The following is an 8953-nucleotide window of genomic DNA, read 5'->3' as shown; positions in this document are numbered from 1 at the left end:
TCTGATCAAAGACTGTTTTGGTGCTAGCTATTATGCGAATAATCTCTCACTTATATTACATAAAAGATCTACAAAAACTTTTTGGGATATTGGAAAAGATTGAATGAGTGAAAAGTTGTAAAGCTATGCTGTACATTTGGACAGAAAGTCTAATGTTATGAAGATGTCTGTTCTTTCCTAATTACTACTGGATGTCATAAATTCTAATTAAGATATAAACAGGTTTTTCTATTTCTTTGGTTTATGACAACAATTTTATAATATATTTGAAAAAATGAATAGGAGAGATAGCAAAAATAAATCTTAAAAAAAGAGAACAAATATTAAATCCTATATGAGCACTAACACATCTGTTTATCAGCTATATAGTTAGCTAATGAACCTGCTTCCTCTCTCTCTCTACCATATATATATCTACCTACCTGCCTACCTATCTACTTTTTATCTATTTTTGTGGACATCTGAAGCATTTTGTTTTCTTTCCCTTCCTTCAGGAGAAGGGCATCATTGCCCCCACCATACATCCCATGTGGTTTTTGTGGAGCTGCCGATCATAAGACTTCACTCCCTGGCCTAAGAGTGGACATGCTATATAGGCTGCCCACTCCAAAGTAAACCATCCTTTTGATCATAATGATTGGTCCAGGGATAAGTACATAACAAGTCACTCAGAAAATTTTCCCTGGAAATCTTCAAAATGAAGCTGAGAATATATACTCTCTTTTGGAGAAAATAACTGGGATGATATAAGCCCAAGCTGCTGGCAGATAGGTTTTCTATCAGTGGGGAAAGTCCATCTGTTATGGGAGAGAATGAAGTCAAGCAGAAGTAAGCAAAAATGAAAGGGCAAGAGAGAAAATCCTGGAGATATTGAATCCCAGCTTGAATTTCTGAAGCCCTAGAATCTTTTGGGTCTTTAAAGTTCTTTTCCCAATTCTTGAAGCTTCCCTAATACACTTTTAGTAATATAAACATAGATCTATAGATATGGATATAACTAAAGGGAAAATTCTGTCTCCCTTCTGCTCTCCTCCTGCTGTTTAATACTCAAAGCAAGAAAGGAAGAGATACCATTCTGATTGACGAAGATCCCAGACATGTTTTAGGATCCTGATTTACTATTGGATGGTTTCACTCTCATCTAACGGCAGTGGTTATGGTGGTCATGATAATAGTGGTGATAAGAGTATTGGTATTTGTTATAGTGGCAACAGCAGCAACTCTGCTCCTGAGTGTGCCAGAAGGTGCTTAGATATCCTGAAATTTCTTTAGATATTAAAGTCTCTGGGCTTGAAGTGGGGCTCATGGCTCAGGAAAGAAGATGGTATAGAATTGGTAGGGAGTAATATATTCCGAGCAGGCAAATGGCATGAATTATTTTATGCAAACTCTCCAAAGTTCTCCTCATCCAGGAAGAATGGAATTCCCTCTCCTTGGAGGAAATCTAGATGCGCCCCATCTTGACTTTGAGCTATGTGACTTCTACAGTTATGTATTTCTTTGGGTTATCCTATGTTACAAGTATATAAGGCCCTGCAAGTGTACCATACATTGAGACAGCTCAAGATTCCCATTCTTATTCTCCCTGGCATGGTTTTCTGCTATTCCCTCTGATTCATGTCACCTGAATATTTTATCCTCCCCCTTCATTTAGGGAGTTTGCACAAGTCTCTAAGGAGTCTTTCTTCTGTCACTCATCTATTGATCCATCCATTTAACCAAATCTGTATTTAATGAGAACCTACTATGTGACAATCACTATGATAATTGTATCCCAGGAGCTTTTAGCTTGGTAGGAAGACTGACATGGGAACAAACAACTGCTATACCCAGTTATTTGCAGGGCCCTGATATGGTTGGTCCAGAGATCCCTCCTCAGTATCTCAGCATTTCCAGCATCTTCTTTCCTGTGTTCTGTATCCAATACCCTTTTAGGTATATAGTAGAGGACACTTAGTTTATTCTTCTAGTCATAGGCAAAACCTAGCAAGTAAAAGAAATAAAAATATTTTACCTCCGAATACATTTCTTGACTGGGCATGGTGGCTCACACCTGTAATCCCAGCACTTTGGGAGGCTGAGGCAGGTGGATCACTTGAGATCAGGAGTTCAAAACCAGCCTGGCCAGCACGGGGAAAGCAAGTCTGGAAGAAATATTTTTGTGAAAATACAAAAATTAGCTGGTGTCATGGCACATGCCTGTAATTCCAGCTACTTGGGAGCATAAGGCAGGAAAATCACTTGAACCCAGGATGTGGCAGCTGCAGTGAGCCTAGATCATGCCACTGCACTCTAACCTGGGTGACAGAGTGAGACTCTGTCTCAAAAAAATATATATATATATATATATATACACACACACACACTCTCTCTCTCTTATATATTATATATATACTTATATATACACATATATAATATATATAACATATATAATATAAATAATATTCTGTACCAATTAGGGCTTCTTTTTTTTTTTTTTTTTTTTTGAGACGGAGTCTCGCTCTGTCGCCCAGGCTGGAATGCAGTGGCCGGATCTCAGCTCACTGCAAACTCCGCCTCCCGGGTTCACGCTATTCTCCTGCCTCAGCCTCCAAGTAGCTGGGACTACAGGCGCCCGCCACCGCGCCCGGCTAGTTTTTTGTATTTTTTAGTAGAGATGGGGTTTCACCGTGTTAGCCAGGATGGTCTCGATCTCCTGACCTCGTGATCTGCCCGTCTCGGCCTCCCAAAGTGCTGGGATTACAGGCTTGAGCCACCGCGCCCGGCTCTTTTTTTTTTTTTTTTTTTTTTTTGAGGGTTGGAGGGACTGGTTCTTTATTTCAAAAAGACACTTGTCAATATTCAGTATCAAAACAGTTGCACTATTGATTTCTCTTTCTCCCAATTGGCCCCAGGGAGACCACATCAAAGTAGAGTAACATTTTAAGCCAATAAGCTGCAGGATGTACACCTAAACACATATCCTAGAAAGCTTACCAGAAAATGGGGACAGGGTAGGGAAAGAAATTATAAAAGATCAACAAACTGCCAACCCACAGACTGCTGAGGCTGTCACAGCCGGATGGGGTGGCCAGGGTGCCACAAACCCAAAGAAGCAAAGTTTCAAGATATAAAATTTAAAAAGTTTTGTACATAAGCTATTCAAGATTTCTCCAGCACTGACTGATACAAAGCACAATGAGATGGCACTTCTACAGACAGCAGCTTCAAACCCGGAAAAGGTTAATGAGATGACTTTCATATGGCTAAATCAGTGGCAAAAACACAATATTCTCTGTTTAATAATCAGTAATGAGGAGATGAAGGAATTCTGAGTAGCAAGGGCGGAAGGGGGAAGAAGATGGACGGAGGAAGGAAGGCAAGAGGGATGGGAGGGAGGGAGGAGGGAGGCGAGGATGGGGGGGGAGTCGGAGGGAAACGGAAGGCCGGATGGAAGGAACTAGGAAAAGGATTACCTGTCAGGAGGGGCGAAGGGAGATAAGGAAGAAGGAAGGAAGTATGGGAAGGATTGCATTATGATTTAGTGATGGCCTAGTGAAGTATTACTTCGTCTTTTTTACGGCTTCAGGTTCTTTCTTTTCTTTACTTTCTCTGTAATTCTTCATTCCTTACTTCCTTCCTTCCTTCCTTCCTTCTTCCTTCCTTCCTCTCCTTCCTTCCTTCCTCCTTCCTTCCTTCTCTTCTTTCTTTCTTTCTTTCTTTCTTTCTTTCTTCTTTCTTTCTTCTTTCTTTCTTTCTTTTCTTGGAGGCAGGAAGCAATTAAGTGGTCATCTCAACATAAGGGGGACATGATCCATTCTGTTAAGCAGTTGGGAGGGGGTAGAGATGGTACAAAATTTTGGTCTCAGAGGTCTTACCATCTTAATTTGGTCACTTCTAATGAAAAAAAAAATAAAAATAGAAATAACATTATCCAAAGATATCTTAAAGCTGAAAACTTGAACAGCACATTTTTTTGTTTTTGTTGTTTGGCCAACTCCTCCTGGAATCACCTTTCTAGTTTAGCTAGTACTTTGTACAGAGCATTGAGGTTTCCCATAGTGGAGTCTCCCTGGGCTCTGTTTGGCTCTCAGTAAGGCAGGCCTATACCTTTTCCTCTCCTCTGTGGAGAGGGGAATATGCACTAAGGTGAAAAGTCACCTTCCAAAAGTGAGAAAGGGATTCGATTGCTGCTTCAGGGCTGTGGAATTATTTTGAATGTTTTACAAATGTTTGCTACAAAGCAACAAAAAGGTAATTACAAAATGTGTACATCACAACATGCTTTTTAAAGACATTATGCATTGTGCTCACATTCCCTTAAATGTTGTTTCCGAAGGTGCTCAGCCTCTAGCCTAGCTGGAATGTCCGGGAAGAGGCAGAGACAGTTTGGCGAAAATGACACAGGGAAGGAGGGGGCGGCGAAAGGAGAAAGCAGTCTTCCAGTTAAAGATCAGCCCTCAGTTAAAGGTCAGCTTTGGGCAAGCTGGCCTCAGGCGGAGTCTGGGTCAGAGGGAGGAGCAGCAGCAGGGTGGCACTGGGGCGTTCTACATCTCATTCAGGTCAAGCAGAGTCTGGTCCAGCATCCTTTGTGTACAGAGGTGCTCCTCTTTGGTGCATTTCAGTTTATCTTCCAAGTCATCAATTGTCTTTTCCAGCTTGGCTACCGATCTCTCAGCAAACTCAGCACGGGTCTCTGCCTCCTTGAGTTTATCAGTAAGAATCTTGATCTCTTCCTCATATTTGTCTTCTTTTTGAGAGTACTTTTCTTCAGCAGCACTCAGACACGTCAGGTTCTGGTCCATCAGTCTAATCTGCTCATCCATCTCTCGGCAACAGGACTCTGCCAGCTCAGGTTGTTCCTCTGTGCGTTCCAAGTCTCCTTCAATGATCACCAACTTACGAGCCACCTCTTCATACTTCCTATCTGCCTCTTCTGCAATGTGCTTAGCTTCTTTGAGTTGGATTTCCTGGAGTTCCATCTTTTCTTCATCTTTTAAGGCCCGGTTTTCAATAACCTTCATACATCTCTCACTCTCATCAACAGCTTTTTCTGCTTCTTCCAGTTTTTGCAGGGCAGTGGCCAGGCGCTCCTGAGCACAGCCCAACTCCTCTTCAACCAGCTGGATCCTACGGTTCAAGGAGGCCACCTCAGCCTCAGCCTGTTCCCGGGCCCGCCTTTCTCCCTCAACTGCTCGTTGGAGGCGCTCAGCTCGCTCCTCTGCATCATCTGCCTGCTGCTGCAGAACCTGGATCTTGCGCTTCACCGCCTCGATGGTGGTGATCCCAGCCATGGTGCCCACCCGGCTTCTGCTCGCGCTCCGGTTCCTGCCTCCTCCGCTGGCGTTGCAGCCTCCTCTTACCCTTACTTCCCCCAATTATGGCTTCTATACCATCTTCTTTCCTGAGTCATGAGCTCCACTTCAACCCCAGAAGACTTTAATACCTAAAGAGACTTCAGGATGTCTAAGCATCTTCTGGCACATGTATATATATATATTTTTGACATATTTTGAGATGGCTATTCAGAGGGTCAACAAACAGAAGTAGTTAAGCTGCCTTCTGCAGGGCAGATTTGCATCTGTAGAGAATCTGCATTGATGCAGCCGGGCCTTCCCTTGTTCAGATCTAGGAAAGATTAATGGAGAGTCTGACATCTTTAAAAGTTTGGAAGAAATATTTAGCATCATTTACCCTCTCTGAGGGCTGTTACCTGTGAGGTTTCATCTATGTAGCAAGACCACCTTTGCTGGCCAAGCCTCCTCTTCTCTCCCTCCCATGACCTGTCTAGCCACCATAACCTGGTTTGTCACCATAGCCTGTTTTTGGTCATGCTGTGAGCCCCCATTCTTTCTGTAACCTCAAGATGATATATAAGCTTCTGCACCCCATTGAGGATTGGGAATAATCACTCTACGTTTCTCCACCATTGTATGTTAATACATTTGCATGCCTTTTCTCCAATTAATCTGCCTTTTGTGAGTCAAGTTTCAGTGAAATTTCAGGAGGGTAAAGGGGAAGTTTTTCTTTGGCCCCTGTACAACTTATACTCCCCTTATTTCCCTGCTTCCAATGCAGGGGAAGTACAGCTGCCCCCACTATAACACGCAATGTTTTCCTCTGTAGACACAGCATACAGAGTATCAAGACCCCTGTCCATTACTCCAAATAACCCAGCTTTCTGTAGGGCAGAGATAGGAAGTGAGGAAAATTCCATAGCCCTGGCCCTGCAAAATAGCTTCTACTGTCCTTTCAAAGATGGCAATAGGAGAATATATGGACTTGGAGATAAGGTATAGAAGCACCTTCACTGTTGGCTTTTAAAAATATATTTCTGGCCGGGTTCGGTGGCTCACGCCTGTAATCCCAGTACTGTGAGAGGCCAAGGCAGGTTTGTCACTTCAGCTCAGGAGTTCGAGACCAGGCTGGACAACATGGCAAAACTCCATCTCTACTAAAAACACACAAAAAAGAAAAAAAAATAGCTGGGCATGGTGCCACATGCCTGTAGTCCCAGCTACTGGGGAGGCTGAGGTGGGAGGACTGCTTGAGCCCAGTAGGAGAGAGAGGTTTCAGTGAGCCGAGAGTGTGCTACTAGTTGTACTTCCCCTGCATTGGAAGCAGGGAAATAAGGGGTGTATAAGTTGTATAGGGGCCAAGGAAAAACTTTCCCTTTACCCTCCTGAAATTTCACTAAAATCTGTCTGGGTGACAGAGTGAGTTCTTGTCTCAAGAAAAAAAAAAAAAACATATATACAAACACACACACACACACACACACACACACACACACATATATATATAATCATATACAATAAACTTTATCTCATAATATAAAACTGAGTTTAGTAGTTCATTTACATTACTACTTGCATTATCTATATAGATTAAAAAGCTACCAACCTTTACATTTCACTCTTTTTCTTGAGACAGGATCTCATTCTATCACCCAGGGTGGAGTGCAGCGGTATGATCTCGGCTCACTACAGCCTCAACCTCCTGGACTGAAGCAATCCTTCCACCTCAACCTCCCGAGTAGCTGGGACTACAGGCATGCACCTTCACACCCAACTAATTTACTTTTTTTTTTTTTTTTTTTTTGAGATGGAGTCTTGCTCTGTTGCCCAGGCTGGAGTGCAGTGGCGCAATCTTGGCTCACTGCAAGCTCCGTCTCCCGGGTTCAGGTCATTCTCCTGCCTCAGCCTCCTGAGTAGCTGGAACTATAGGCGCCCGCCACCACGCCTGGCTAATTTTTTGTATTTTTAGTAGAGATGGGGTTTCACCACATTAGCCAGGATGGTCTCGATCTTCTGATCTCGTGATCCGCCCGCCTTGGCCTCCCAAAGTGCTGGGATTACAGGCGTGAGCCACTGTGCCCGGCCTTAAAAATTTTTGTAGAGATGGGGTCTCCCTATGTAGCCCAGCTACCCTTGAACTCCTGGGCTCAAGCTAACCTCCCGCCTCAGCCTCCTAAAGTTCTGGGATTACAGGCATGAGCCACCATGCCTGGCCTAAATTTCACTTTTCTAGACTTTTATCTGTGCTACATTTGTACCTCAATTCATTGTCATCTTAAAATACCACCCACAGTGAATGTAAAGTTTAATTATCAGTTAATTTTACAGTAGAGTTTAATTGTATTTTAGATTGTTTTACAGATTGTGTAGTAATGCAAAATGGTGACTGAATTAAAAATATTTTATTATAAAAGTAGTGTATGTTTGTATAAACAGAAATAGTTGAGAAAAAAAGAAATTGTCCTTTTTTTTTTTTTCTCCTCATTTAAATTCCAGTGGCAGGAGTCACAACAATTTCATTTGCATCATTACAGATGTTTCAGCATGTACAATATTTCCCCACAAATGGACTTACAGCACACACACACAATCATATAACTAGCATTCTCTACTTAACAATCTGTCAATGCCATGTAGATATGTCACAGTATGATACACTGTAATATATTTCATTGTCTCTGGACTACAATTAAAATGATTTTAGATTTTCACTATTACAAATACTGCTACAATAAATAACTTTGTGATACATGTTGTTATATGCTTATGTGATATATCTGTACGGTAAATTTCTAGATATGGAATCGCTGGGTCAAAGACCAGATGTGTTTGAAATTTGGATAAATACTATGAAAATGCCATCCAAAAAGCTTGTGCCAACCTGTGCTCTTACCAGCAGCATGTGTCGGAGAGTGTCTGTTTTTAATCTTTGCCAATCTGGCAGTAAAACATGACATAACATTGTTATTTTAATATGCATTTATTTAATAAAAAATGCGATCTAGCACCTTATCAGATATTTATTAACCATTTTTTTTCTGAACTGTATTCTTTTTGTGGCTGGATTTTTTTGTACTGCAGGTAATTTCCAAGAAAGAATATATATAATTTTGAATTTGACATTATAATGCCTTTTTTTTTTTTTTTTTTGAGATGGAGTCTCACTGTGTCACCAGGCTGTAATGCAGTGGCACGATGTCGGCTCACTGCAACCTCTGCCTCCCAGGTTCAAGTGATTCTCCTGCCTCAGCCTCCTGAGTAGCTGGGATTACAGGAGCATGCCACCACGCCTGGCTAAGTTTTGTATTTTTAGCAGAGATGGGGTTTCACCATGTTGGTCAAGCTGGTCTCAAACTCCTGACCTCATGATCCGCTCGTCTTGACCTCCCAAAGTACTGGGATTATAGGCGTGAGCCACCACACCTGGCCTTTTTTTTTTTTTTTTTTTGGAAACAGAGTCTCGCTCTGTCGCCCAGGCTGGAGTGCAGTGGATGGATCTCAGCTTACTGCAAGCTCCGCCTCCCGGGTTTACACCATTCTCCTGCCTCAGCCTCCCGAGTAGCTGGGACTACAGGCGCCTGCCACCTCGCCTAGCTAGTTTTTTGTATTTTTTAGTAGAGACGGGGTTTCACCTTGTTAGCCAGGATGGTCTCGATCTCCTGACCTCGTGATCCGCC

The 8953-nt window shown here is 42.4% G+C and overlaps 1 pseudogene; it reads right to left on the bottom strand.

The window, feature by feature from the left end:
* Window positions 1–4521: 4521 nt before the first annotated feature.
* Window positions 4522–5273, bottom strand: LOC104661831 (annotated as a pseudogene).
* Between the last annotated feature and the right edge of the window lie 3680 nt (window positions 5274–8953).

This window comes from Rhinopithecus roxellana, chromosome 10, assembly GCF_007565055.1.
Source record: "Rhinopithecus roxellana isolate Shanxi Qingling chromosome 10, ASM756505v1, whole genome shotgun sequence".
Classification (NCBI taxonomy): Eukaryota; Metazoa; Chordata; class Mammalia; order Primates; family Cercopithecidae; genus Rhinopithecus; species Rhinopithecus roxellana.
This window is presented reverse-complemented; position numbering and strand designations above follow the sequence as displayed.